The sequence below is a fragment of the Eumetopias jubatus genome, unplaced genomic scaffold (genome assembly GCF_037043125.1).
Source record: "Eumetopias jubatus isolate StellerSeaLion01/CBP00866 unplaced genomic scaffold, mEumJub1_p1.0 scaffold_11, whole genome shotgun sequence".
NCBI classification, from domain to species: Eukaryota; Metazoa; Chordata; class Mammalia; order Carnivora; family Otariidae; genus Eumetopias; species Eumetopias jubatus.
Window position 1 is genome coordinate 23,771,158 of NW_028274817.1, and position 27,318 is coordinate 23,798,475.

The 27,318-nt window shown below is 35.0% G+C and overlaps 1 pseudogene; it reads right to left on the minus strand.

Moving 5' to 3' along the window:
- Positions 1-1,360: 1,360 nt before the first annotated feature.
- Positions 1,361-2,498, minus strand: LOC114223742 (ribosome production factor 2 homolog pseudogene; annotated as a pseudogene).
- Between the last annotated feature and the right edge of the window lie 24,820 nt (positions 2,499-27,318).

The window sequence follows — 27,318 nt, forward strand, 5'->3', positions numbered from 1 at the left end:
CTAATAACACACAGTAAATGGAAAATATTTAGCTCCTCTTTGTATTTTTTTCCCCATAGGTGACTAAGTTTGGTGGGGGGGAACAGAACACTCACAGTATATTAGGTTTTGGTATAAAATTTAAGAGTTTCTGTACCCAATATTAAAATCAGTATCACTGTTTAAGAGCTCTTTTTGCAGAAGCTTATGTGGTGGTGGCGCATTTCCTTTCAAGGCTTACTTTTCTTCCTGCTCTTTCCTTAGTTTACATGACTTTGAAAATGCAAAATTCAGTTTTAATCCAGATGCAAATGACCCTTCTCAGTATCATACTATGACAGAGGATTTCACAGGTCAACCATATCTATTGCAAACAGTCATTTCCTTTTATTCATTTCCAATTAACTTTCAGTTTCATCAATTGTCTCCTTATTTTTAGAAATATGGTTAAACTACTGAGAAGCTGTGGATACTGACATTCACTATGTCCATAATTATTTACAGCATGTCAATCAAGGTCTTTTTTTCCAGTCTTAAAAGAATAATTTTCAGTCTTTTTTTATGAGTCCAATTTTTCTATCTTAGAAGGAAGGAAAAATATAAAATATATTTATCACCATCCATGAAGATAGTATTTTATATATATATATATATATATGAATGGAGATAGTTTTACTTCTTTCTTTTCAATCTGGATCATTTTAATTTCATTTTCTTGCCCAGTTGCCCTCACTAGAACTTCTAGGGCAATGTTGAATAGATGTACTGAAAACAAAGCCTCCTTACCTTGTTTCTGCTCTTAACATAAATCATTCAGTACTTCACCTTTAAATATTATGCTACCTTTTATAGACACCCTTATTCAGGTTGAGGAAGTTCCTTCCTACTGCTATTTTGTTGATTGTTTTTATCAGGAAGTGTTGGATTTTGTCAAATAATTTGTCACCATCTGCTAAAGTGATCATGTGCTTTTTTATCTTTTATCCTATTAATATTGTGTATTTTTCACACCCTTCTCAAAAATCTGTTGACTACATATTTGTGGGTTTATTTCTGGGCTCTTTGTTTTGTTCCATCAGTTTGTATTTTTTTATTATTTCACTTGATGGGTTCCTATACTTCATGTAAGCTTTCTTCACTCTTTTATTCTTCTTTCCTTTTTCTCCTCTGGCTGGATAATTTCAAATGCACTGTCTTCATGTTCACAGCTTCTTTATTCTGCTTTATCAAGTGTGTTGTTGGTGTTTTTTTGTTTTTTTGTTTTTTACCATGCTACAAAAATATTTAATAAAATCTTTAAGAAACTTAGAAATGACTGATGATTGATAATTCTCTTAAGTAAACAGACTACAATAACATTATAGTCACTGGCTAAGTTCCATCAGTTTTTTTTAATTCTCTTTGATTTTTTCTTTTGGTCTTCTGTTATCCTTTCTGCAGGTCGCTTCTTCAACCCCTTCATTTTCCTGGTTTGTAGTTTGCTTAGGTCTTGCTTCTGTATATGAATCCTTCCATAAGTTGTACCAAAAGTATCATGGGAGACATTTTTCTTCTTCTTTAGCTTGAGCGCTTTTGGCATTTTCATAGATAATTTATAAAGATCATCTGATGCCAGATGTGTCCTCCTCAGAACCAGATCCAATGAGGGCCCTATCTCTTCCAATTCAATCCTTGGTGTTCTACAACCAGATTTCTTCAACAGCAACTTATAGCTTCGAAAGTAAATCTTCCCATTCAATGCAGTGAAGTGCAGAACATACTCTAAACCAGCCAGGCGGATATTTGGTACTGTGGGGCCTCTGAAGAAATCAATAAGAAGACTTTTTAGCCTTTTGTAGTCTTCTGTTACATCAAATCTTCACCAGCAAATATTAACATGGGTTTTGTTCCCTCAGGACATTTACTATTCCTAATATCTTTTAGAGAGACAAACTTCTCGATACCCAACTCAATCATATCCAGCACATGGTAGTCATACATACAACTTATTACTAGATTATTTGGCTGCTTCTTATTATGGGAGCCAAACATAAATAAAGAACAATCTGACTTCTTTGAAAAGAATTCTTTTTATACAGAACTCCATACGGTTTTTTCAGTGCATACACATCTTTAAGTACTTGTGTCACCATGGAATTTGCATTCCCCCCTTAATCAGCATAGCATTTTTAATATTTTCACTGAGTTTCGGTTCTCTCTTCTCAAGGAATCTCTTGGCTCTTTTCGTAAGGTGTCCCCATTGGCTTGTGGACAGATATCTTGATGAAGTCCATAAAGCAGTATAGGATCCATGCCTCTTTAATGAGTTCTCAACACTGGCTGCTGTGATCCCAGACTCTCTCAGCCCCTCAGTTGTACAGGTCACTTTAGTATACTGGGTGGACTGAAAAAGAAGTGGGCCTCTTCAGCAGTATCCCACACAGCTGAGGAAGCAGGCATTCACTCACTATGCTCTCATTCTCCTCCATGGAAGAAATCACAGGCTGCTTTGTCTCCAGATCTCAAATGCTTACCAGCATGGATGCAAAGTGTCTTGGTACCAGGAAGCCCAAAGTCTATTTATTGTAGGGGTCTTTTATAGTAAGCTGGTTATGTAAGCACATACTAGCTATATGACTAGGCTTAACCAACAAAATTTCCCAAGTCTCACCAAAACTCATTGCAAATCATCAATCCAATAATTATGAAACAATGCTAACAGAATATAATACTCTGCCCCATGAACCCATGGTTACAGAACATCATTTATCTTTACTTAATACATTTAATAGTATTAACCCTTCAAAACTTACAGATAAGCAAAAAATCAACTTAAACTAGATGAGATTAATCCATATGATACAATGTGTTTCTCTTCCTTGTTCCATTTGTTTCACGAAATTATAGAGTCAAGAACTATCATAAGAAAGAAGGTGTAAGATGCTGATTTTTGTGTCTTTGTATGTGCAAATATTTTTTATTATGCCCTACCATTGGCTTCATAGTTTGCCTTGATGAAGAATCATAAATTAAAAACATTTTACATCAGAACACGAAAGGCATTTTTATCCAGTGTTGGTGAAAAGTCTGACGCAAGTTTGAGTACTGCTTTTTTATAAATGATTTGTTTGCTTTTTTTGTCTTGTATAAGTTTCTCTAGAAATTTCTTTTTATCCTTGCAATTGAATTATGGCTTTACAGAAATAAAAAATGATTATAAGATAACAATATGAATACTTGTATGTCAAAAAATCCATTAACTATATGAAATAGACAAATTTCTAAAAGGGCACAAACTGGAGATTTCAAACTTTCAAAGGGTTGCAATTAGGTTTAGATCTTTTTGTCTATTTTTGTTTTGTAAGTATTTATTTATTTCATTTATTATGCTGGGTACATAATGAGCCTTAAAATCTGAAGGCTCATGTTCTTCACTTTAAGAAAATTTTGTTATTACTTTCATAATTTCCTCTTCTCTATGTTTTCTATTCTCTTTTTTTTTTTTTGGACTCTCATTAGATATTGGGCCACCTGAACTGATTATCTGAACTTCTTAACGTTTTTCTCTAATATTTTCTTCTTGAGCTTATTTCAATAGTTTGTGCCCTTTTAGAAATCTGTCCATTTCATCTAGTTAACTGACTTTTTTGACATATATTTATCATATTGTTATCTTCATTTTTTATTTCTGTAAAGCCATAATTCAGTTGTAATCAGAGAACATATTTTATATGATTTAAATCATTTTAAGTTTATTGGGCTTATTTTTTGGCTTAACATATCTATTCTAGAGACTATTCCATCTTCACTTGAAAAGAAAGTTTATTCTGCTGTTATGGGAGGGATTGTTTTACAGATATCTAGTAGACCTAGTTGGTTTATAGTGTTGTTCAAGTCTCCTATTTCCTTGTTTCTAGCTGTCTTTCTTTTGTAAAGATTTATTTATTTATTTTAGAGAGAGAGAGAGAGAGAGAGTAAGGGGCAAAGGGAAAAATCCTTAAGCAGACTCCCTGCTGAGCACAGAGCACGATGCAGGGCCCAATCTCAGGACCCTGAGATAATGATCTGAGCCAAAATCAAGAGTCAGGCTCAACCACCTGAGCCATCCAGGTGTCCCTATTTCTAGCTGTTTCATCCATTTATCAAAGTGAGGTATTTATGTGCCCTGTTGTTATTATTGGATTGTCTATTCTCTCTCAAATTATTTGTTTCTACTTGTTATATTTTGGATTTACACTGTCAGATAAATTTACATATATAATTGTTATGTTAGAAGAATTGACCATCTCATCATTATAAAATTTGCCTTTTTTGTCTTTAGGAACATTTTGTACCTTCAAGTCTATTTTATCTCACATTAGTATGCCCAGTCCAGCTTTCTTTTGGATCCTCTTTGCATGGTATTTCTCGTTATATCTTTTAGATTAAAACAATATGTGACTTTAGATCTAAAATGTTATCTCCTCTATAACACATATATTTGGATCATTCTTTTATCCACTGATGCAAAAATGCTGAACAAAATATTAGCAAACTGAATCCTGATATATGCAAAAAGACATTACATCATAATCAAGTGAAGTTTGTCCCAGGGTGCAAGATTGGTTTAACAAACAAAAATCAGTAAGAATTCAATGAAAAAATCAGTAATCATAATTTCTTGTAATAACAGAAAAAGGATAAAATGACACTATCATGAACAAATATTTGATAAAATTCAACATTTATTCATGATAAAGATTACCAAGATAGGAACTGAAGGGAACTTTCTTAAATCTAAAAAAATCTACAATAAAAGCTGTAGCAAATATTAAATTAAGTGACGAAAAATTGAACTGAATTCTTCTAAGAATAAGAACATTGCATGCATGGATACCAGTTCTTACCACTTCCTTTATATATTGTGGTGGAGATCCTAGTCAGTGCTATTAAGCAAGAAGAAAAAATAAAAGACAGAAATTGGAAGGGAAGAAGTAGTTTTCCTTATTTGTAGAGTTAATTTTACATGACTGTGTAAGTAGACAGTCCAAAATGATTTACAACTAGTATAAGTTAATTGAGCAGATTATTTGATACAAGCTCAGTATTTCAAACACTTTATTTATATATATAACAACTACAATTAGAAAATGAAGTTTAAAATTAAAAAAAAATTAGTAATACCAAAAATATCAAATCCCTAGGATAAATATAATGAAACATGTGCAGGGACTGTAAAATGAAAATTAGAAAACTTTTTTTAGAGAAATTAAAGACCCAGATAAGTAGAGAAATTTAACATGTTCATATATAAGAATATGCAATATTATAATAATGTTACTTTTCCAACAAATTGATCCATTCACTGAATCCTAATAATCATAGAAGGTTTTTTTTTATAGAAATTGACAATCTGATTATAAATCTACATGGAAATACAAAGGGACAAAAATAAGCAATGCAATAAAGAATAGGAACAAAGCTGGAGGACTTACATTACTAGATATAAAATATTATTATAAAGCTATAATAAGACAATGTGCTATTAGTAATATAGAACAGTGAAACAGTATAGTGAGTCCAGAAATAGTACCACATGTATATGGATACCTGCAGTAAAATGTGAAGAAAATAAAATTTTCAACAAATGACTTAATTACTCATATGGGGAAAAAAACTAATCTTGCCTCCAATCTGTCATACACAAAAATAAATTACTTACGGATGTGTTACTAAATGTGAAATGTAAATAGATTAGATCTTTTTTTTCAAGAGAACACCAAAAGTGTTAAACAAGAAAAAAACTTTAAAACTTCTGTTTATCAAAAGAAAATTTTAAAAAGTACAAAGTCAAGCAACAGTGGAAAATACTTTTGCAATCCATGTATCTGAAAAAGGACTTGTATCCAGAATATGTAAATAACTCTCACAAATCAATAAGAAAAGCAAACAGTGCCCCCCCAAAATTGACAAAATACTTGAACAAGCACTTCACAAAAGAGCATAATCAAATGTCCAATTAACATATGAAAAGATGTTTTTCATTAGTCATCAGAGAAACAAAAACCAATGCCATGGTGCAATATCATTATACACTCATCAAAATGCTTAAAATGAGTAATTAAGTCATTAAGTCCCCTATGTTCATCTGTTTTGTTTCTTAAATTCCACAAATGAGTGAAATCATATAGTATTTTTCTTTCTCTGACTGACTTGTTTTGCTTAGCATAATACCATCTAGTTCCCTCCACGTTGTTGCAAATGGCAAGATTTCATTGTTTTTGATGGCTGAGTATTATTCCATTGTGTGTATGTGTGTGTGTGTGTGTTTGTGTGTGTGTGTGTGTGTGTGTGTACCACCTCTTTATTCATTCATCTGTTGATGGACATCTGGGCTCTTTCCATGTTTTGACTATTGTGGACATTGCTGTTATAAACATTGTGGTACATGTGCCTCTTCGAATCACTGCTTTTGTGTCCTTTGTTGTTGTTGTTGTTTTTGTTTTTAAGATTTTATTTATTTGACAGAGAGAGATAGTGAGAGCAGGAACACAAGCAGGGGGAGTGGGAGAGAGAGAATCAGGCTTCCCGCTGAGTAGGGAGCCCAATGCGGGGCTCGATCCCAGGACCTTGGGATCATGATCTGAGCCTAAGGCAGGTGCTTAACAACTGAGCCACCCAGGTGCCCCTGTATCCTTTGGATAAATACCTAGAAGTGCAATTGCTGGGTCATACAGTAGTTCTATTTTTTACTTTTTGAGGAACCTCCATACTGTTTTCCACAGGGGCTGCTCCAGTTTGCATTCCCACCAACAGCATAAGAGGGTTCCCCTTTCTCCACATCCTTGCCAATGTCTATGAGGTTTCCTCTTTCTCCACATTTTTGCCAACATCTATTGTTTCCTGAGTTGCTCAATTTTAACCATTCTGACTGATGTGAGGTGGTATCTCATCGCAGTTTTGATTTGTGTTTCCCTGATGCCAAGCAATGTTGAGCATTTGTTCATGTGTCTGCTAGCCATTTGTACGTCTTCTTTGGAGAAATGTCGTTCATGTCTTCTGTCCATTTCTTGACTGAATTTTTTTGTTTTTTGGGTGTTGAGTTGATAAGTTCTTTATAGATTTTGGATACTAGCCCTTTATCTGATATCTCATTTCTGAATATCTTCTCCCGTTCCATAGGTTGCCCTTTAGTTTTGTTGATTGTTTCCTTTGCTGTGAAAAAGCTTTAATCCTGATGAAGTCAAAATAGTTCATTGTTGCTTTTGTTTTCCTTCCCTTTGGAGGCATGCTTAGGAAAATTTGCTGCAGCCAAAGTCTAAGTTGTTGCCTATGTTCTCCTCTAGGATTTTTATGGTTTCCTCTCTCATATGTAGGTCATTCATCCATTTTGAGTTTATTTTTGAGAAAGTGGTAAGAAAGTGGTCCAGTTTCATTCTTCTACATGTTGCTGTCCAATTTTCCCAACACCATTTATTGAAGAGATTGTCTTTTTTCCATTGGATATTCTTTCCTGCACTGTCAAACATTAGTTGATCATATAGGTGTGGGTCCATTACTGGGCTTTCTATTCTGTTCCACTGATCTATGTGTCTCTTTTAGTGCCAGTACCATACTGTCTTGATGATAACAGCTTTGTAATACAGCTTGAAGTCTGGAATTGTGATGCCTCTGGCTTTGCTTTTCATTTGCAATGTTGCTTTGGCTATTAGGTGTCTTTTCTGGTTCCATATCAATTTTAGGGTTGTTTGTCCCACCTCTGTGAAAAATGTTGATGGTATTTTGATAGTGATTGCTTTGAATGTGTAGATTGCTTTGGGTAGCACAGACATTTTAATAATATCTGTTCTTCCAACCCATAAGCATGGAATGTTTTTCACTTTCTTTGTATCTTCCTCAATTTCCTTCATGAGTGTTCTATAGTTTTCAGAGTACAGATCATTTACTTCTTTGGTAAGATTTATTCCTAGGTATCTCATGGTTCTTGGTGTAATTGTAAATGAGACTGATTCCTTGATTTCACTTTCTGCTGCTACATCATTAATGTACAGAAATACAACTGACTTCTGTGCTTTGATTTTATATTTTGTGACTTTGCTGAATTCCTGTATCAGTTCTAGCAATTTTTTGGTGGAGTCTTTTGGGTTTTCTACATAGAGTATCATGTCATCTGTGAAGAATAAAAGTTTGACTTCTTTGCCAATCTGGATGCATTTTATTTCTTTTTGTTGTCTGATAGCTGAGGCTAGGACTTCTAGTACTATGTTGAAAAACAGTGATGAGAGTGGACATCCCTGCTGTGTTCCTGACCTTGGGGAAAAGCTCTGTTTTTCCCCATTGAGTATGTTATTGCTGTGGGTCTTTCATATATGGACTTTATGATGTTGAGGTACGTTCCCTCAATCCATACAGGGTGAAAGGTTTTTATCAAAAAAGGATGCTGTATTTTGACAAATGCTTTTTCTGTATCTATTGAGAGGATCATATGGTTCTTATCCTTTTATTAATGTGGTGTATCATGTTGATTGATTTGTGAATGTTGAACCACTCCTGCAGCCTGTGAATAAATCCCCCTTGGTTGTAGTGAATAATCCTTTTAATGTACTGTTAGATCTTATTAGCTAACATCTTGGTGAGAATTTTGGCATCCATGTTCATCAGGGATATTGGTCTATAATTTTCCTTTTTGGTGGGGTCTTTGCTTTTGGGATCAAGGCAATGCTGGCATCATAGACTGGTTTGGAAGTTTTCCTTCCATTTCTATTTTTTGGAACTGTTTCAGAACAGGTATTAATCCTTCTTTAAATGTTTGGTAGAATTCCCCTGGGAAGCCATCTGGCCCTAGAATCTTGTTTATTGGGAGATTTTTTATTACTGATTCAATTTTTTCGCTGGTTATGGGTCTATTCAGGTTTTCTATTCATGTTTCAGTTTTGGTAGTTTATATGTTTCTAGGAATTTATCCATTTCTTCCAGATTTCCTTATTTGTTGGTATATAATTGCTCATAATATTCTCTCATAATTGTATTTCTTCAGTGTTGGTTGTTATCTGTCTTCTTTCATTCATGATTTTATTTACTTGGGTTTTTTCCCTTTCCTTTCTGATAAGTCTGACTAGGGGTTTACTGATCTCATTAATTCTTTCAAAGTACCATCTCTTATTTTCATTGATCTCTTCTACTTATTTCTATATCATTGATTTCTGCTCTAATCTTTATTATATCTTTTCTCCTGCTGAATTTACACTTTATTTGCTTTTCTTTTTCCAGCTCCTTTAGGTGTAAAGTTAGGTTGTGCATTTGAGACTTTTCTTGTTTCTTAAGGAAGACCTGTATTGCTACATACTTCTCTCTTAGGACCACCTTTGCTACATCCAGAAGGTCGTATTTTCACTTTCATTTGATTCCATGTATTTTTTAATTCTTCTTTAATTTCCTGGTTGACCCATTTGTTCTTCAGTAGGATGTTCTTTAACCTCCATGTATTTGTGGTCCTTCCAAACTTCTTTTTTTAAAGATTTTACTCACTTGTCACAGAGAGAGAGAGTGCACAAGCAAAGGGAGCAGTAGATGGAGCAGGCAGTGGGAGAAGCAGCTCCCCACTGAGCAAGAGCCCAATGTGGGACTAGATCCCAGCATCCTGGAGTCATGACCTAAAGTGAAGGCAGCTGCTTAACCAACTGGGCGACCCAGGCACCCCTCCAAATTTCTTCTTGTGATTGACTTCAAGTTTCACAGCATTGTGGTCTGAAAATATGCATGGTATGATTTCAGTCTTTTTGTAGTGGTGGAGACTTGATTTGTGACCCAGTATGTGATTTATCCTGGAGAATGTTCCATGTGCATTCAAAAAGAATGTGTATTCTGTTGCTTTAGGATGAAATGTTCTGAACATACCTGTGAAGTCCATCTAGTCCAGTGTGTCATCAGAGCTCTTGTTTCCTTGTTGATCTTCTGCTTAGATGATCTGTCCTTTGCCGTGAGTGGGGTGTTAAAGTCCCCTACTGTTATTGTATTATTGATAAGGTTTTTCTTTAAATTTTATTAATTAATTTATATATTTGGCTGCTCCCAAGTTAGGGGAATAAGTATTTATAATTGTTAGGTCTTCTTGTTGGATAGACCACTTTATTATGATATGGTGTCCTTCTTCATCTCTTATTACAGTCTTTGGTTTAAAATCTAGTTTTTCTGGGGATGCCTGGATGGCTCAGTCAGTTAAGCATCTGCCTTCAGCTCAGGTCATGATCCCAGGGTCCTGGTAGCAAGTCCCACACTGGGCTCCTTGCTCAGCAGGGACCCTGTTTCCTCCCTCTGCCTGCTGCTCCCCCTACTTGTGTTCTCTCTGTCAAATAAATAAAATCTTTAAAAAAAATAAAATCTAGTTTGTCTGATGGAAGGATGGCTACTCTAGCTTTATTTTGATGTCCATTAGCATGATGAATTGTTCTCCAACCCCTCAGTTTTCAATCTGGAGGTGTCTTTGGGTCTAAAATGAGTCTCTCATAAGCAGCATATCGATCAATCTTGTTTTTTTTTTTATCAATTCTGATATCCTATGTCTTTTGATTGGAACGTTTAGTCCATTTACATTGAGAGTAATTATTGAAGGATATTAATTTAGTGCCATTGTATTATCTGTAAAGTCACTGTTCCTATAGATTGTCTCTCTTCCTTTCTGGTCTTTGTTACTTTGGGGGCTTTCTCCACTCAAAGGATCCCTTTTAATATTTCTTGCAGGGCTTGTTTAGTGTTCAAAACTTTCTTTACTTTTTGTTTGTCCTGGAAACTCTTAATCTCTCCTTCTATTCTGAATGACAGCTTTGTTGGATAAAGTATTTTTGGCCACACATTTTTCCAATTTAGCATTTGAATATGTCATGCTAGTCTTTTCTGGCCTGCCATGTCTCTGTGGACGGGGCTGCTGCCAGCCTTATGTGTCTATCCTTGTAGTTAAGGACCTCTTGTCCTGAGCTGCTTTCAGGATTTTCTCTTTATCTTTGTAATTTGCAAGCTTCACTATAATATGTTGAGGTGTTGACCTATTTTTGTTGATTTTGAGGGTAGTTCTCTGTGCCTCTTGAATTTGAATGCCTGTTTCCTTTCCCAGATTAGGGAAGTTCTCAGCTATAATTTGTTCAAATAAACTTCTGCCCCTTTTTCCCATTCCTCATCTTCTGGGACTCCTATAATATGGATATTATTTCACTTTATGGAATTGCTGAGTTCCCTAATCTACCTCTGTGATCTAATAGTTTTCTTTCCCTCTTCTTTTCAGCGTCCATATTTTCCATCCTTTTATCTTCTGTATCACTGATTCGCTCTTCTGATTTGTTCATCCTCATTTTTATGACTTCCACTTGGGACTACATCTCAGTAATAGCATTTTTAATTTTGGCCTGACTAGATTTTAGTTCTTCTGTCTCTATTGTAAGGTATCTCTAGTGTCTTCTGTCGTTTTTTCAAGCCCAGCTAGTAACTTAAAATCATTGTTTTAAATTATAGTTCAGACATCTTACTTATATCTGTATTGATTAAATCCCTGGCAGTGAGTACTACCTCCAGTTCTTTCTTTTGGGGTGAATTTCTCTGTTTTGTCATTTTGTCCAGAAAAGAAAGAAAGAAAGAAAGAAAGAAAGAAAGAAAGAAAGAAAGAAAGAAGGAAAGAAAGAAAGAAAAAGAAAGAAAGAAAGAAAGAAAGAAAGAAAGAAAGAAAGAAAGAAAGAAAGAAAAAGAAAGAAAGAAAGAAAGAAAGAAAGAAAGAAAGAAAGAAAGAGAAAAAGAACAAAAACAATAACAACAACAACAGGGGAAAAAAGAAAACTTGATCATGGGTGTGTTTTGGTCTGCTTGTTAAAAGAAACTAGATCCCAAAATAAGAACAAAAGAAAAACACTATATATATAAAATGCAATGAAAGGAAACAAAAATTATATATATAAAGTACATATAAAATAAAAAATGAAAAAGAAAAAGAATTGAAAAAATAAGAAAATAAATGAAAAAATAATACTAAAAGACTAAAAAATAAAAATACAAAGAATGCTATATATGTTTTCCCAAGAGCTGAAGTTTTGCAGCCCTCTATGATCAGTAAACCTGGTGAGAGTGAGTTGTTTGTGCTGGTCTTCTGGGGAGAGGCCTATTTCTGCTTCTCAGGTGGACTTGCCCTAGGGGAAATGCCCCTTCAGTGCACAGGGGCAGGACTTAGTGTAAGTGGCTCTGGACTCCACTAAGTGGTGCTGTTTTGTTCCCTGAAGGCTTTCAGCACTGATGACTGGGATGAATATTGTGCCCTGCTCTCTAGCCCAGAACTGAAAATTTGTGCTGCCCACTCTTCAGTGAGTCCTCATGGAAAAGCAATAAATCACTCTTCTGTCCCTGGTTTCCATCAGAACTCTGTGTTCACTTGGCCTGTAACTGAGCATTTTTATCTCAGAGACACGACTGAGTTTTAAAACTCTAAATTTTAGAGACTCCCGTGGCAACGACCCACACTTGTTCTGGGAGTGTGGGTCTCACCACACTTTTGCCTTTTGCTGGACCTATCCCAGGAAAGTGGTCACATGACTGTAGAGTGGCTCTCACTTTATGGCAACACAGAGCAGAAAGTCTGCACCTAGACTCGCTGTTCTGAGCTGGCTTCCCTGCTCCTATGCCTGGGAACTCTGTGGCATGCAGGTGTCACCTATTCTTCTTGCAACCCCAGGGATCCTGAGACCATGTTGTCACACCTGGGATTCTGACCAGCTTCACCACTTGGGCACCTTTAAGCCAGGCATATCCTCGACTGTGACAGACTTCCAAAAGTTCTGATTTTGCCCTCTGCTGCTTATAATACTTTGCAGTAGCTTCCTTAAGCAGGCTCCTTTTCCTCTGTGTATCCTCAGCTATATCACAGTGGATTCAAGTCTCCTTACCTCCTATCTTCGAAACAGTGGTTGTTTCTCTACTTGTAGACTTTGTTTTCTCAGATCTCTGATTGATTTCTTGGGTGTTCAGAATGATTTGATATCTAGTTGTATTTGAGGAACGAGACAAACTTAGGGTCCCCCTACTCCTCTCCCATCTTAACTCCTCCCCTCTTTGTTAGACTTTTTTTTTTTTTTAACCAAGCCACAAAGGACTAAGTGGAGGAAGAAACTTCATTATTTGGAGCCACCAATATAGTTAATATTGAAAATACTGAATTAAGTCAATATTTTAAAGTATCTAGAATCAGACCACTTCTCTCCACCTCCATTGATAATGTTCTGTTGCCAGCATTACCTCTTTTCTGGATCACTGCTAAAACTCTGTCTCCACCTATGTCCTCTTGTATTCTGCTAAATATAATCCAACCCATATGGCTTCTCTTCTCAAATTATTTAAAATAAAATACAAAATCCTTAAAATGGCTTACAGGGTTCTATATAATATGGGCCCCTTTATCTTTCTAATCTCATACTACTTTTCCCCAAATGAATGTCACTCTTATTAAAATGGCATCATTGTTCTCCGGCACTCAGACATAGTTCTGCTTCACAGTTACTGCATTTGCTGTTCACTTTGTTTGGAGCACACTTCTATAATATATCCATATAGCTCCTTCATTTGCTCCCTTCAGATCTTTGTAGCCTTTTCAGTGAGGCCTTTTCTGATTTGCTTACTCAAAGTTACATCAATTACTCTACTTTTCAACAGCCTTTACTATTTTACAGCTTACTTTCCTCTGTAGGACTTACCACCTTTTAATGTATTGTGTTTGTCTGTTACATGTCCCCTTGCATTACAGTGTTTACCAAGAAGAATACAGATTTGTGAAGATCTTTCTGTTTACCACTGTATGTAAGTACAAAGAAATGTGTTTGAATGAATGTATAAGATTATTTTAAGTTATTTTAAATTAAATTAAGGTTTACATTAATGCCTAATACATTCAGTGCTTTTTCACATCTACTATCTCATTCAATTCTCTGAGCAACCCCATCATAGAGTATATACTACTATCCTATTTTATGAATGAGGAATTAGATCCAGAACTCATAAATAATATGTCCAAGATTACATTGCTAGTATATGATCAAAGAATTTGATTCTGATTATCAGCTTTGTACTCTTCTCACTACATTACCGCAGGTATCTAGAATTTTAAAATACAAGATATAATGATTTTTTGGGTATCTGCTAAAGAAATCAGTGTGGCAAAATTAGAAGGATCCTTTATTTTCTCAATTTCCTTTTTTTAAATGTCCAAGCCGGCCACCTTGTTTTTGTTATTCAAGAGAAAAAAAATGGCAGGTTAAATTATGTCTTGAAATAACTGAATTAGTCTTAAGTCCCTATTATTCAAATATTTTTCCATATTCTCTATAATAATGGTTTCTTTTCAAAGACATTACAAGCATTAATCAAAAGAACAACTGGTCTTCTCAATTCAGTGGAAAACTGATCTTTGCATAGATGATAGATAGATAGATAGATAGATAGATAGATAGATAGATAGATAGATAGATGATAGGGACATAAATAGTGGGTGTCAAGAGGTTTAATTATACATTTTTAAATTTAAATTCAATTAGCCAATATATAGTACATCATTTGTTTTTGATATAATGTTCAATGATTCATTAGTTGTGTATAACACCCAGTGCTACATTTTTGAAAAATTTTGTACATCCAAGTTACTGAGTCCTATTGTGATAAATCCCTCACAGTGGCTCAGTTGAAAATTTAATATTCTATGTGGCAAAATACAAAAATATTTAAAGACTGTCACTTAAAAATGAGTTATGAAAGGCCTAATTTGGGGGCACATGGGGAGAAAAATTTTGTGTGGCTCTGAAATAATTCTATTTACTGGATGTGTAAACACTTTACAGAAAGGATATGCTAAATGTCTTCTAAGGAGTCAGGGCTTTCAGAATGGCATGTACATACACCTCACTCAAATATGTCAAATAAGATTATGTGTGTGTGTGTGTGTGCATGTGTGTGTGTGTGTGTGTGTGTATGTGTATAGATTTCTATATTTTTATTCCTTTGAATATTTCCTCTGTTTCTTTTTCTGCTTAGGAACTTATTTTACAAAGCATTCCATGTCAGAACATTTCACTCACACTTTTTATTTCTTCACCCTTTTGTACTATATTTGTGCTATCATATGTAAGATTATAGAGGTAAATAGCTATTGTCTTCATTTCATCAAGGTTACATTGATTATCATTGTTGATGTTAATTTTGTTCACTTGGCTGAAGTAGTGTTTGTTAGGTTTCCTTCTTCCTTTAACAATGTACTCTGTGGAGGGAAGTCACTATATGTAGCCCATATCTCCACCAACGAGTTATGCTGCACCTCCTTGAGGATGGAATACCTACCTAAATTATTTGGAATTCCTCAGAATATGAGATTTGTCTCTTCTCTCCTATTTATTTATTATTATATCATTTATTTATCTTTATGTACACATGGATATCTATTTTCTACTTTGGGCTATAATCTAACCTGCCCTATTTTATTGTTCAAACTATTCTAAATTGGCCATTGGGAGATCTTTCAGTTGGCCCTTAAATCCCCTTGACACACTCCTGTTATTATTATTAGGCCCTTGGCCCTTATTTTCTGGAACTAAAAGATCTTCCAGGCTCACATTATAAATTTCCACCCCTTGTGCTAGAATCAGCTATTTCTCCAAAGAGTCCTGATTTTTTTGTGGTACAGTGGTAATAGAAAACAAGATCTGGGTGTTAGGGGTTCTTTTATTATTGGGATGCCATTGCTTCTAGGCCCTCTCAGCTATCACAGCAAAGAAATATGTGTGTATGTACTAACTTATGTATGCACACACACACACACACACACACACACAATCTTAATCTGCATCTATATTAAGCTAAACATACATTCATACTGATGTGTTCAACTCTAATCCATTAACACATGAATCACAAACTCCTCCCACTGTTTACCTATAACCTCAAACTCCAACAATAAGAAATCAGGCTCCCGACACCCACTACCAATTAACTTAATTGTTCAGTTTTTATATACCTATGATAGTTTTAGAATTATCAACTCATACTTTCATAAGAAACAACTTTCTCAACTTAAGTACAGTACTTATGTACATTTGCCTTTAACTTTAGTCTGATAGACTCCACTCATTTCCAAAGTTACTCAGATCAGTACCTTATTCTCCCATCCTCTTCAGTGAGATTGTTTTACACATTTGTGGTACAATTAGATTCTTTTGTCACAGTCTGCATTCTTTCCTGAGATCCCTCAATGTCCTAAATTATTTTTAAAAATATATTAATACATTGAAGTTCACTCTTTTTGTTATAAAGTTTCATGGGTTTTGACAAACACATAATGTCATGTATCAACCACTACAGTATCATATAGAACAAGTTCACTGCCCTAACACTTAATTTTTTGAAAACATAGAATACAATATATAATGCTTATATTATTCCTAAATGTTTATGAAATAATATTTCATATTTCATCATATTATTCACATAATTTTGCTTAATTATATTGTTCTAATATCAATAATTACATAAATTCATTAAAATGTTTCAAATTCCCCATATTACTTCTCAAGTTTCCCTTGGAATAACTTTCTGCATTTTTAAGCATGTTTGTTATTATACCTGAAGGCCTTATTTTATGTGACTATATCTCACATTTTCTCATGTATGTTGGTGTGGAAATGGTTTAAGGTATAGGGATTTTCTTTATATTTAAATTTTATAATATCTCTTCAATAAAGTGACACAATCAAATCTTCACCTCTGTCTTTTAAAGGCATCAATTTTCCTCAAACTGTTGACATACAACATGATGGTGGTAGTAATGAAGCAGAGTATGGATCTGAGAAGGAAACCCAAATAAATAGGTAATATGACTAACAGAAATTAATTAAAGTACATACTTGAGGGAATCAGACATAAATGATTAGATGGGACATACTAAAATGACTCAAGTACCATGATATATTTTAAAAGATTGCAACATTACTAGAAAAATGAATATTTTTGGCAGACATTCTCTCCTCTGCTCTCCTGCCCACCACTCCCTTGCAGTATTCAACAAACCTCTATCTCCTTTAATAACTAACTAACTAAATAAATATTTTTGAATAAAATTCAAAAGACACATCTGTTCACTTTGTAATTGCACAACATGAATGATCATGCTGCTACACTGAATTAGGAGACAAATTATTGTCCAGAATATAGTACAATGCTAATTTTTCCAAACTACGTATATGTTTTCAGTTAGAATATTATATACTTTTAATATAAGTATATATCCACTGTAGTTCTCAAAATACATCTGGTAGTCACCTAGATCACTATTCTATTTCATTTGTTTTAAAGCAATGGATTCTTTTGACAGTGCACCAAAAAATAATATGAATTATCCAAATGATTTTTTGTGTACATTGAAATAAATTGTTAGTATCTACATATAACATTTTGAATATGCTTTCAATAGAAAGTAATCATGTCTAATAGAGAACATAGCATTTATTGGACTTGGTAATGTACATTGAAAAGTGTTTTATTTGCAAATCTTCCTGTTACCTATAGTAAATTTCAATTTGCCTTTTACAAAGTACTTTTTTAAAAAAATGGTTAATATTGGTATACACTTTATCAAAAAGAAGCAGGAAGATAACTAAACAATAGGAATAATCATTAATGGATTACAGAAAGTATTTAGATATCAGAAGACTATAACTGGCAGAGGGATATAAAATGACATAAATAAGAATTCATAAGGAACAATTAAATTAGAAAGTTCAATTTATTTATGAAGGCCATTATATTTATTTTATGGGTGAAAGAGTACAAAGATGACACATTCCAGGTAAGCTGGTTACATAATCAGAAGTGTTAACATCCCTCCCTCCCAAACTCCTATAGAGATCAATTGCAAAATATAAAAATAAGTAAAAACCTATAATGGTGCTGAAATACAGAAAAGGTATTTCAACAAATATAAGAAGATGCCCAGAGTGTTTACCCTTATGCAAGAGCAAGTTTGGGAAGCAAATGGAGGAGACCATGACATATCCCCTCTGAAATACTCTAAACCACTTAGAGCAAGTGACAATAAAATGCAGAAAGTTAATGTGGACACCATTCTTCCTGATAAGTCATATCCCTTCAAGAATAGAATGTAATGGGGAAAGGATGATAAGTGGGCACAACAAGCAAAAACTGATACACCTGCATATTTCTCTAAAGGGAGAAAATTTAAAAGGTAGCTAGACTTATGAAGAGATACTGTAGATCAGAAGAAAGGGAACACCTCAAGAATCAGACTCAACATGCTTCCTTTAGTCTTATGATAAGAAACATAGCAAAATATCTAACTTGTTTTTTTAAGAGATTAAGAATAACCCTGTTTTTATGAAACCAAAGGAAGTAGTTGTGAATAAAGAGTAATCGGAAATCAAAGAAGATAAACAAAGACTGCTGAATAAAAATAATAAAGAATGAACTGCAAATTGGCCTTCTTAACTGTAAAACTTATTTTTGTAAAGATTTATTTATTTGTCTGAGAGAGAGAAGGAGAGAGGAGGGGCAGAGGGAGTAGGAGAGAGAAATTCAAGCAGACTCCATGCTGAGCATGGAGCCCAACATGGACCTGGATCTTACCACCCTGAGATCATGACCTGAGCCAAAACAAAGAGTCAGATGCTTAACCAACTGTGTCATCCAGGTGCCCCAAGTAAAACCTATTTTTTATATAGGAGCAAAATATTTCATCCATTACAAAATATAGTTGTTTATTTCAAAACAATGAACAATTTCAATTACCAATTAGTGGCAGTAGTACCACCCTATTTCCACAGTTATGACAACAAAAATGCTTCCAGACATTGCTAATATTCCCATGGCAAAAAAAAAAAAATCACCCTTGATTGAGAACCGCTCAATTAAAGTAATAATACCCAGGCTATACAAAAACAACAACAAAAAAATGAACTCTTCAATAAAAGCACTGGCTAGACTCCACATTCAGATGGGATCAGGTTTCATGTCTAAGTGGGGCTTCCCACTGTCTCTGTGATCAGGCAGGGCAGCAGGGTGTGCCCAAAAGTTGGTAGAGCCCCAGGATGGACTTTGTGATTGGGTAGGCCATTGGCTGTGCTCTGTTGTTGGGTGAGGTTACTGGCCCCACTCTCTCATCATGCAGGGCTACTAGCTATACACTATAGTTGGGTAAGGATGGAAGCTGTGCCCTGCAGTGGGGTAGGGTTGCTCTGGTCAGATGGAACCACAGTGCTCTACACCTGGGTGGAGTCATTGGTTGTGTTCCTTCCTTGAGTGAGCCACCCAAAGCTGCATTCACCAATCAGGTAGGCTGTATGCTGGGTCCAGCTATCGCATGAGTTGGTAGGTTGAACTCTGCAGCCTGGTGATACTGTAGGCTGGGCTCCAAGGCTGAGCTCAATCTCACTGTCCAGGCTCCCTGGTTGTCTGGGACCAAAGCATTCACCAATCAGGTAGGCCGTATGCTGGGTCCAGCTATTGCATGAGTTGGTAGGTTGAACTCTGCAGCCTGGTGATACTGTAGGCTGGGCTCCAAGGCTGAGCTCAATCTCACTGTCCAGGCTCCCTGGTTGTCTGGGACCAAAGTCTATGCTCAACAGTTGGGCAGGGCTGCTGGCTTGGCTCCCTACCCGGGTGGACAATAGATTGTGCTCAGCAGGTGGTCTGTGGTCATGCTTCCTGGAGAGGTTGGACTGGAGGCTATGTTCAGAAGTTGAGTGGGTGAATAAGAATTATTTTTAAAACTATTATAGTCAGAATAACATTGGCCAGAAAAAGAATGTACAATGAGACCAGTGGAATAAAATATACAGTCTAGAACCAGGCTTATTTTGAATATCAAAAATATGAATAATAAAAAACTTTGAAGTGTTTTTAACATGTGACAGATATAACCCAATACCTGTTATTTGTAAAGAGCTATTTAAATCAGTAGAGTAGACACATACCCCTATTAAGAGCAGTCCAATGACATGATCAGCAATTGAAAAACATGAAATAAAATCTGACATTAATTTGACAGCTTAAACTTTCCTTCCTTTAAGAAGGGTTCACTGACTCCTCAGTCTAGGTCAGGTCTCAATTATGAGTTCACAGAGACCTTTGACTTAAGCTTTATAGCTTACAATAAAATTGTAATTTAATAATTAATTATTTTATAATATTTGCCATAGCCATCTCTCAAGTCAGACTCTAAGATTTAAGTTGGCAAGTGTAATGTTTGACTTTGTTCAGTGTTCCAGCCCTTATGACACAATGGCGTGTAGTAGGTGCTGAACAAATTTACTAGAAGGTATTATAGTGTGGCAATTATGAGTTCACTGTAGGGCCAGACTCCACCTGGATTCAAATTCCAACCCTAAGAATAACAATCACTAGCCATGTAGCTCTGTAATTTTGACAAATCATTTGGCCTCTTTTTGCTTCAAGTTCCTCATCTGGAAAATGGGGTAGTAAAAATACAAGGTTGTTTTGATGGTTGTTTTGACACAAATATGCATGTGTATTATATACATAATATTTAGAATGGTGGCTGGCAGAGAGTGTTGTATAAGTTATATAAAATATTAATTAAATGAATGTTGAATGAAACTCACTTCAATTTATTAGCCATTGATGCTAAATATAGCTCAGAAATTTCACAATCCAAAACCCATATATCAGATAACATATATGTATATATATAAATCAAAATAATCAAAGAATATATAATAACCAATATATAGTAAACACTATAATAACTATACTTATATAATAATTACTATAATTACTTTCTATATAATTACATGCAATTGCCCTATGAATACACAGTAATTAAAGAAATGGAAGTTGAAACAATGAAGGAACATTTTTAACCTTTTAAATCATCATCATCATCATAAGTGAACAGTATTTCCATACACTCTAGTTAGGAGCACAAATTCATATATCCTTTCTATAGGGCAATTAAATTACACTAAATCTGCTTTATTCTCTAAACAATCAAATCTCTTTCTAAATATTTTTGTGAGAAAATATTCAGGGATGTATATAGTAATGTACAACATTATCCAGAATGTCAACATTTATAATAGTAAATTGTTGAAACTAACCAAATATCTAACAATGGAAAATTCACTAAATTGTAGTATGTCCATGCAATAAAATACTATGTTGCTTTAAAAAATAAACAAATGTGTATTGTTAAAAATATTACATGGCATGGTAAGATGTTCATGATTTTTATAGTAAAATGGTTTATAATATTAAAACAAATATATACAATTGTATTAATATGTATAGAAAAAGGAACAGTAGGTTATGGTCCTAGTATTATCTCTGGGTGGAGTGATCAAGATTCTTATTTCCTCATTATGCTTTTCTTTACTTTCCCAATTTTCAACTATGAACATGTATGTTTTATAATCATAAAAATCAATAAATTCTATTAAAATTATAAAGGCAGTTTAAAACTTGAATTTCAAATTAAACTTATTAATAAGAACCCCAAAAATGCTTCATGGCATAGTATTACCTAGCTGTGATCGTTAACTTAATGTATCAACTTGACTGCACTAAGAGATGCAAAAGAGAAAAACATTATTTCTGGGTATGTCTGTGAGGGTCTTTCCAGAAGATATTAGCATTTGAACTGGTAGGCTAAAGAAGATCATCCTCACCAGTGTGGGTGGGCATCATCTCATCCATTGGGAGTATGAATAGAACAAAAGGCAGAGGAAGGGTGAATTTGCTGTCTTATTGAGCTGGGACATCCATCTTTTCCTATTCTAGACATCGGTTTTCCTGGATTTTAGGCCTTCAGACTTAAACTGAGACTTATACAATTGGTTTCCCTGGTTCTCAAGCCTTTGGGTTTAGATGGGAACCACACCATCAGGTCTCCAGCTTGCAGATGATGAATCATGGGACTTTTCATCCTCCATAATCACATGAACCAGTCCCTCATAATAAATCTCTTTCTATATATCTCTCTATATATTCTATTGGTTCTGTTCTCTAGACAACCCTAATACACTAGGTTTTTGTTTACATTTTTAAATATGCCCTGGCTTCTGGATAGAACTGAAGTCAGAGTTTATATATTTCAGCTAAGGCCAAAAATATGACTCCATAGAAGAGGATATTTAATGAATCAACATATTACTTATATCTCTAACACACCGTGAAAGATGCATATATAACATATATATCAGATACATATAATATGTATGAATGTGTGTCTATGTGTATATTTATATATATGTATTATCCAATATACAAGTTTGGGGATTTTGAAATTTCTGAGCTATAATTAGCATCAATGGCTAATAAAGTACTCATAAGTAGTTGAGGAATAAGTAAATCAAAAGTAAAAAAACTTAAATTACATTTGGTAATATAAGTAGAGAAAATGTTCAATGAAGGATATTAACAACTGTGCATTTTTAAAAGTTCCTTATGATACATACATATAGAATTTATAGCACAGTAAATCTTACCATTAAAATCTACAATTCTCCATTTCTCCCTTCCGTCAGCATATGGTCAAATTCATCAAAATGTGTACATTAAATGTGTGCATTTTTGTATGCCAATCAGACTTCAATAAAGCTTTAAGAAAAGAAAAAGGAAAACTACTGAAAAAAAACCTTTACTTATTCACTTTAATCTAGGACCCCAAATTATTCAGCTTGATAATCAAGTGTCAGAATAAAGTAAATGAATTCTAGACACAATTCAAGTGGCTTAGAAAACTCATATGTGTATCAGAAGTATTAGATGCCACCCATATTTTGCACAAAATATACAAATATATTACTATTTAATTAATATATTTAATATATCAAATATCTAAAGGGGTCATATCAGCATTATTCATTTTAATTTCCAGACATACCAGTTATTATTTAAAAAGTTTTTTCTTTCTTTTGTTTTCTTTTTTGTTCATCATGGTAAGTGTACTCTTTAATCCCCATCACATATTTCACCCACCCCACTACACACATCCCTTCTGATAACCATTGGTTTGTTCTCTATAGGTAAGTCTGTTTCTTGGCTTTCCTCTCTCCTTTTTTTGCCTATTTGTTTTGTTTCTTAAATTCCATATGAGTGAGATTATATGGTATTTGTCTTTCTCTGCCTAATTTCACTTAGCATTATACTTTCTACTCTATCCACGTTGTTATAAATAGCAAGATTTCATTCTTTTTATGGCTGAATAATATTCCATTATATATACCACATCTTATATATCCACTCATCAATCAATGGACACTTAGGCTGCTTCCATATCTTGGCTACTGAAAATAATGCTGCTATAACCATAGGGTTGCATATATCCCTTTGAATTAGTGTTTTTGAATTTTTGGGGGTAAATATGCATAGTAGTGTGATTACTAGATTGTAGGGTAGCTCTATTTTTTAACTTTTTGAGGAACCTCCATACTGTTCTCCAGAGTGGCTGCACTAGTTTTCATTCCCAACAACAGTGCAAAAGAGTTCTTTTTCTCCAAATCCTCAACAACACCTGTTGTTTCTTGTGTTGTGGATTTTAGCAATTTTGATAAGTATGAGGTGATATCTCATTGTAATCTTGATTTGCATTTCCCTGATGATGAGTGATGTCGAGTGTCTTTTCATGTGTCTGTTGGCCATCTGGATGTCTTCTTTGGAGAAATGTTTGTTCATGTCTTCTGCCCATTTTTTAATTGGATTATTTGGTTTTTGAGTGCTGATTTGTGTAAGTTCTTTATATATTTTGGATACTAACCCTTTATCAGATATGTCATTTGCAGATATCTTCTCTCATTCTGGAGATTGCCTTCAAGTTTTGTTGATTGTTTCCTTCACTGTGCAGAAACATTTTTATTTTGATGTAGTTTATTCATGTTTCTGTTTCCCTTGCCTCAGGAGACGTATCTAGAAAAATGTCAGAGAAATTACTGTCTGTGCTCTCTTCGAGGGTTTTTATGGTTTCAGGTCTCACACTTACTTCCTCAAACATTTTTAGTATATTTTTGTGTATGGTGTAAGAACGTGGTCTAGTTTCATTCTTTTGCATGTAGCTGTCCAGTTTTCCCAACACCATTTGTTGAAGAGAATGTCTTTTTCCCATTATATATTCATTCCTCCTTTGTCCAAGTTTAACTGACCATATAATTGTGGTTTGGGGCGCCTGGGTGGTGCAGCTGGTTAAGCGTCTGAATCTTGATTTGGGCTCAGGTCATGATCTCAGGATCATGAGATTGAGCCCCATGTGGGGTTCTGCCCTCCGCATAGAGCCTGCTTAAGAATCTCTCTCCCTCTGCCCCTACCCCCTCACACTCTCTCTCAAATAAATAAATAAATCTTTAATAATAATAATAATTGGGGGTTTATTTCTGGATTTTCTATTCTATTTCATTCCATTGATCTATGTGTCTATTTTTATGCCAGTACCATACTGTTTTAATTACTACCAGTTTATAATATACTTGAAGTCTGGAATTGTGATTCCTCCAGTTTTGGTTTTTGTTTTCAAGATTGCTTTGGTAATTTGGGGTCTTTTGTGGTTCCATACAAATTTTAGTATTGGTTGTTAGAGTTCTATGGAAAATGCTGCTGGTATTTGGATAGTGATTGCATTAAATCTGTAGATTGCTTTGGGAAGTACAGTTTAACAACATTTGTTCTTTCAGCCCATGAGCATGGAATGTCTTTCCATTTCTTCGCATTATCTTCAATTTCTTTAATCAGTGTTTTATAGTTTTCAGAGTACAGGGCTTTCACCTCTTTGGCTAAATTTATTTCTAGATATTTTATTGGTTTTGGTGCAATTGTAAATGGGATTGTTTTCTTAATTTCACTTTCTGCTATTTCATTATTGGTATATAGAAATGCAACAGATTTCTGTACATTGATTTTGTATCCTGTGAATTTACTTAAATTCATTTATCAGTTCTAATAGTGTTTGGTGGAGTCCTTAGGGATTCCTATATATAATATTATGTCATCTGCAAAAAGTGAGTTTTATTTCATCCTTACCAAATGCCTAAGGCATTTGGATGTCTTTTATTTCTTTATGTTGTCTAATTGTTATGGCCAGGACTTCCAGCACTATGTTGAATAAAAATGGTGAGAATGGGTATACTTGTGCTCCTGACCTCAGGGGACTGACCCTAAGCTCACCCATCCCATAGATACAAATAAGTAACACATCAGAAAAAATAACCCAGAATACAGTCTGAAGACTGGCAGAATGAATTCCACATCTAAAAGGTGGAGAAGAGGCCACACTGAAGAATGTAGGAAGGGTGAAGGTGTTGTCTGGGAGCAAAACAGACCATGGCATTCCTCTGTGGGGAAGGAGCTGGTGGTGTGGAGAAGGGCAAAGAACAGACTTTCACACTGGTAACCCACAAAGAGGGACGATGAATTCACATGTTTGCCCTTGAAAGTAAGAGGGTCTGAATTTTGTGAGTTCTTACAACCAGAGGTACTTAAAGCCTGGAATTCTGAAAACCAGCAGGCTCTGCTCTGAGAGAGCCCTAAGAGCCTTAGGAAGCAGAGTCACCACCCTTACAGTGACAGCATAACAAACAGCCCCTTTGGATAGAGTGTAGAAGCAGCAGTATGAAAAAATTCCAGGGGCAGACAGGAGGGGAATGAGTGTGGCTCAGAGAGACAGGAATCATAAGGGGACCCTTCCAGGAACAAAGGACCTGGAAGGCATCATTTCCCTCTTTCAACCCCCAGCATAAACAACAGCCACCTGCAGGAACCAGCACAGCACCAACACTCATTACCTAACTTGCTTGCCCCAAACCCCCCTCCACCAGGCTTCAGTGATCCACCCTTCCCAGTCACACTTGCTTGCTGTGGTCCTGGCACCACAAGCACCCTCTCCAGAAGACTGCTGCAAACCCTGCCAACACCAATATCTCCCAATCCACACATTTTGTGGGACCTCAGGTCCAGTGGTGGCAGGGACAAGTCTCATTTTACAAGCATATCACTGCATACATTGTTAAAACATGCCCTACCCCTGCTGGGGACCATATACTGCCCACAATAGGCAAAGAGAGCCTCTGCAGACCACTAGACTGAAAGAAAAAGAGGATAAGACTCAATAGTAGAGAACATGCAACACACATAGGAGAAACTCCCTGAAGTGCCAGGCCCTGGGGAACAAGGGACACTGCACTGCAGGGCACTATAGGACCTATTCTTCATAAGGTTATCATCAAGAGCAAGAGAAGTAGCTGACTTTTCTAACACAAAGAAACAGACACAGAGTGTTCGACAAGATGTGGGGACAGAGGAATATGTCCCAATGAAAGAACAGGACTAAACCACAGCAAGAGACCTAAGCAAAATGGATATAAGTAATATGTTTGATAGAGAATTTAAAGCAATGATCATAATGATACTCACTGGACTGGAGAAAAGAGTGGTGGACATTACTGAGACCCTTAACACAGATAAAAAAGAACTAATCAGTGATCAAGAACATAATAAACAAAATTAAAAATGTACTTCATGGAATAAATAGCAGGCTAAATGAAGCAGAGGAATGAATTAATGACCTGGAAGACAGAGTAATGAAAAGTAACCAAACTGAACAAAGTAGAAGAAAGAAAATTATGCAAATCGAGAATAGTCCTAGAGAACTCAGTGACTCCATCACATTCACATTACAGGGTTCTCAGAAGAGAGAGAAAAGGGTGCAGAAATTTTATTTGAAGAAATAATAACTGAAAACTTCCCTCATGTGGGGAAGTACAGATATCCAGATCCAGGAGGCACAGAGATCTCCCCAAAAATTCAACCCAAGCAGGTCCACACCAAGACCCATAGTAATTAAAACGGCAAAAAGTAGTGATAAAGAAAAAATTGTAAAAGCAGCAATAGAAAATATGACAATTACATACAAGGGAAACCTTATAAGTCTATCAGCGGCTTTTTCAGCAGAAATTTTGCAGACCAGAAAGGAGTGGCATGATATATTCAAAGTGTTGAATGGGAAAAATCTGTAGCTAAGAATACTCTATCCAGCAAGGCTATCATTCAGAATAGGAGAGATAAAGAGTTTCTCCGACAAACAAAAACTAAAGGAGTTCATGACCACTAATGCAGCCCTACAAGAAATACTGAGTGGAAAGGAAAGACCATAAGTGAGAGTATGAAAAGTAAGACCATAAGTGAGAGCATGAAAAGTAAAAAACACAAAAGCAGTAAAAATAAGTATTACTGTAAAAATCAGTCAAGGGATTCATAAAATGAAAGGATATAAAATATGACATCATATACCTAAAACCTGAGGGGCAGAGGAGTAAAGAATGGGTTCAAACTTCACGACCATTGACTTAATACAGA